Source organism: Pinus tabuliformis, chromosome 7, assembly GCF_031772625.1.
Source record: "Pinus tabuliformis cultivar Carrire ecotype Pingquan chromosome 7, CPIR1, whole genome shotgun sequence".
Classification (NCBI taxonomy): Eukaryota; Viridiplantae; Streptophyta; class Pinopsida; order Pinales; family Pinaceae; genus Pinus; species Pinus tabuliformis.
In genome coordinates this window covers 810,516,857-810,521,855 of record NC_142293.1, presented here as the reverse complement: position 1 = coordinate 810,521,855, position 4,999 = coordinate 810,516,857, and the positions used below count along the sequence as shown (strand labels likewise).

General features: G+C 40.4%; 1 pseudogene; it reads left to right on the top strand.

Annotated features, from left to right (window-relative positions):
- Window positions 1–1,758: 1,758 nt before the first annotated feature.
- Window positions 1,759–2,565, top strand: LOC149250047 (sialyltransferase-like protein 1; annotated as a pseudogene).
- Window positions 2,566–4,999: the final 2,434 nt, after the last annotated feature.

Below are 4,999 nucleotides of genomic sequence, written 5' to 3'. Positions count from 1 at the left end.
TGTAGTTTGTTTGGAGAAGGGCGCACGATGGGCGAGGGTGCGATGAGCTGGGGTAACCAGAGAGTTGGGGTGCGCCCACACAGTGTGACGAGCTGACTGAACTGAGGAGACGAGCCAACATGCGACGCGAAATTCATCTTGAAAATTGACTAAGTGTTGGGGCGGTGGTGAGTTTATATGTGGGGGTGGTCCCGCACATGGGCACCCACACCATGGGCCAACGCAAAGTTGGGGCGAGTTGGATGAAAGGGTGGGTCGGCTTGGTGATTAGACGCCCAAACGGATGGGCCAACCGCCATATAATTAAAGCGTTGGAATGGTGGTAAAAATCATTCAAGCAAAAGCTTCCAAGTGTTTATGCAAGCTAGGAGGGTGAGCTACTTGGGAAGACTGAAATTTCGTGAAGTGCAGGTAGACTCTTGGGCCATAGCATAGAGCCCCAACAAACATAGAAAACGACGCCGTAGGTCATGAGAAGGCGTTCGGGTGAGGGCGTGCGAAGGCGTTGGGTCGAACGACCGAACGGGCGAGGGCATCCGAGGGCGTTTGTCTGAACGATTGTTCGAAGGCGTTCAGGTGAGGGCGTGCAAGGATGTCCCCCTAAACGACTGAATGGGCAAAGTCATTCGACGGTGTTCGGGTGTAGGCGTGCCAGGGTGCCAGGCCGAATGACCGAACAGGCGAAGTCGTTCGAAGGTGTTCGGGCGAGGGCGTGCGAGGGTGTCAGGTCGAACAACCGAATGGGCAAAGTTGTTCGAAGGTGTTCGGGCGAGGGCATGTCAGGGCGCCGGGCCGAACGACTGAATGAGAGAAGTCGTGTGAAGTTATTCAGGCGAGGGCGTGCGAGGGCGCCAGGCCGAACGACTGAACGGGCGAGGGCGTGCGCCTGAACCACTGAATGGGTGAGGGAATGCAAGGGCATTCGCCTGAACAAGTTGAGGGCGTTCAGCTGAACGAGCTGAAGGTGAATGACGTGATGAACAGTGCGACAGTGAACGAGTTGCAACGAGCGGTAGAACCGGTGGGCACACCAAACGGTGGTTCGGGTACTCTGAACGGTGCAGGCCGGGTTGCACGGTTGTGACAGATATTGTACCAAGGAAAATTGGGGTTTCTTGCAAAGACTGTAAAAATGTATATTTTGTGAAATATTGTTATTATCAGGCATACTCATATTATAGGGAGTTGCCCCTCCTAGTTTATTAACCACTGTGCATATATGTTAAAAGATAATAATGATGAATGATGTATGAAAGTTTCCACTGTGTTAATTTGAATGTATACTTAGGGAAGTTGGAAAATAATCGAAGTATAGAAAGTAGGTGTAGTCCACGATCACAAGTATTGTTAAAAAGAAAGTGGTCGGTGGTGCCGCACCTCCTATAGTACGGTTGGAAGAGTATCGCCAGTGTAGGGGCATGACACAACCACTCCATTCGCTCGATTGACTTTTCAAACCCTATCAAACTGTGCTTTTCTCGTGGCAAAGGTTTGAAAAGACATATTATTACGCCGATAGGCCTTTCTTTTGAATTAATTCATCTCACTTTTTAGTCTACCATTTTCATATGACCTTGACATCTATCCAATTACAATTACATAGTTATTTCTTATAACCATGACATTTGTACAATTAGAGTTCCAAATATTTCACCCTCCCTCTTTTTGTTATGCCCCTTATGCCTTGTGTTACGCTTACCACGCTTACCAGGGTTGATCCCTTGCACTTGGAAATTGGTTATATGTCAGTTGGAAAAGATGAATTTGGATCACCACTACAACAACACAAGGTCTATGGAGATCCGACCTGGACCACCCTACCGGAGTTGTGTTGTGGTTGGTAACAATGACATCCTTCTGCAGAAAAACCACAGACCACTTATCGATTCCCACGAGATGGTAATCTGACTCAACAGCACCCTCACTGAGGGTTTCGAAGAAAATGTGGGCTCGAAGACCACTTGGACGTTCATCAACGACAATATTTTGAATTGCTGCACCAAGAGAGTTGGGTATTTCTACCATTTGTATGGGGAAAACGACCCAATTATGATATACATATGTCAGTCCAGCCAATTCATGGATTTTATTCACTACAATGCATCCCACATGCCCCCCTTGCTCATGACCGATGTTGCTTCGACAACATTTATAGTAGATTAGTGAAGTATTATTCTCTCAGGGCCTCTGCTCATCACCGATGCCCGGTTCGACAACCTTTGCAGCATATTAGTGAAGTATTAGTCTCTCAACATATTTTTGGAGATCATCAAAAAGCATCTGGATGAATGGAGCGCGACGCACAAAGGTCCCATGTTCCATTACTCGTCTGGAATGCAGTCGGTGATGGTTGCATTGGGGATTTGCGAGAAGGTGAGTCTCTTCGGCTTCGGTAAGTCTGCGGAGGCAAAGCACCATTACCATACAAATCAAAGGAGCGAGCTCATGCTTCATGATTATGAAGCCGAGTATCGATTATATCGTGATTTGGCTGATAGGTCACCCGATATACCTTTCCTAAGCGAGGCCGGCATCAAGCTTCCACCTGTGGAGATCTATTTATGAGGTTCCTTCTCTCTCTATGATCTGATTCGTCAAGGCTGAGCCCTAGGGTTTTTGATCATCGATTTTCTTTGTTTAAAGAGTGAGAATGAGAATGAATTCATTTGTTTTCATTTTCTATTGGTATTGTAGTATATGTGACATTAATTGAATTATCTCATATCAACTATAGCTTCATCGTTTTTCTCAGTTTTGTAGAATATGAAAAGTTGCTTGTCAAGGGTATGTACATAATTTTTGACCTACCTCATGTATAGGACTTAGTTTCATATCATTAAGAGTTGATTTCAATTTTGGTATAAAATATTAGGCTTTATTTCATATGATGAAGACTTTAATTCGATTTTTGGTTTAGGATGTCATAATTTTCAGATTTCATTCAAAATTTGTCAGGGTGCTTTGGTTTTTTTTAGACAAAATATATTAGACCTATAAATACATATTTGTTGAATTGTTGACCTGTCTGGTATATAGGAATTCGTTTCATATCATTAGAAAATGGTTTAAATTTTGGTTTATAGTGTTGGACATTTTTCATATCATTTAGACTTAGGAACTCAACTTTGGCTGAAGTGAGGGTTTTAAAATTTTATTTTTATAGGTGAATTGAAATTGCTTAGGACACTTTCCTTCTTGTGAGTCAAACTATATTATAGATATAACCACTGATTCATGCTTCCATTCAACCATTAGACCATATATCAAAGTAGTTGCAAAGATTGAATCTATGTTTGTAGAAAAAACAATAGGCCACAGACTGATAGAGAGGCTTCAAACTTTCTTTATTTTTGTTTTTAAATGTACTACAAACTAAATCTATTAAATAGCCTTATGGAAAAAGGAACATTTTACAAAAAAATTAGACAACATAAATTCTGTCTTCATAGAACACATAAGGGATATATACAGGGACCTTAATTGAAAACCAGAAGTTGTCTTTAGACAAATCCCCTTGAGCACAAAAATGGGAGGACAACAAAAGAATGGTCCAATCCACTAACGGAGAGACAAAGAGAAACTTACAATCCTTTCATAATGTCTTAGGCAGCATGCAAGGGAACAACACGTGCATGTTTAAAGAAACAGAAGAGAATCACCCATGTGTCTTTCTTCATTGCCTTTAAGGTCACCTTTTAAACATTTTAGCATATTATATTTCTTGCCTAGTGTTGTTATCAACATCATCTTGTTTACATTGATGATCATTTTCCTTGAAGAGAGGTTCATGGAACTTGATCTTATCACAATTATGTGTCTGTGTTCATTCAGACGTTTCTATTTGTATGTCGAATCTGTGTCAAGTTTTATTACTAGAACAACGGTTTAAGCTTTGGACACAGGCTCTTGGATCTTTTGTTTCGTTGGTGTATATAATATATATAATATTTGTGATTACTTGGATATTTTAGCTTCAAGTAGATAGATCAAGTATGTGAGAATTCAGTCAATGAAGATTGTTTATAATAAATTACGAGGCATCCAACTTTCTAGAACATTCAAATATCTATGATCTCTATTAAGTACAGTATATATGATTGCCTCAGATTCCCAAAGACAAGATATATTGGAATAGCAAGTTATTTTGTCAAGCATACTAACTAGATAGTTTTCACTAAAGAATTCAATGAAACTCACATCCATTATGCCTTTGTAGTATGAATTTCAAAGGATGGGAAATGATGATAGCCCTTGGATTCAATGTTGTTGTTAGGTTTGTTGGGTGGTTCCAGTTTTTCCCTATGATAGTCTAATTGAACTAAATAAAATCATTTGAGTCATGCCCAAAAACGAGAGTATGACTATCTATCTCTGTATTCGGTTTGTTCTACTGCGGTGTGAGAGTATCGAATGAACTTGGAGCTGAGCACCCAAAGGATGGACAGTTTGCAATAGCGGTGGCGACCTTGACCTCACTAATGATAGGAATAGTATGTATGATCATTATTTTCGGCACCAGAAATAAATTTCTAGTGGCTTTTATGAATAGCGAGGAGGTTGTGCATGTAGTATCCAAGCTAGGAAATTTGCTTGCAGTGGCAATGCTTCTCAATAATGTGCATCGAGTTCTATCCGGTAAGATATTTAATAATTGTTTGTCCTATCCTTGTTGTTAGATATTGCATAGTATTGTTTGCATAGTGCAACATGTATAAAGTGAACAAAGTCCACTGGTTTGAGACTGTATTGGGGCTTTTCTCTTTCTTTCCTATCATTAATTTTATGAGTAATTTTTTTCACATTATGTATAACAGAGATGCAGTCTATGCTTTTATAATAAAATTACTGGCCATGAGATCCATTTTTAGAAAAATTTACCTGACCCCATCTATATTAGCGATATTGAAGAAAAATTATAATAATCATTTAGTTCAACACATACTTACAAGTATAGTCCAATAAGAACAATGAGGTTTCTCATAGCGGTAAGGAAGAGGAC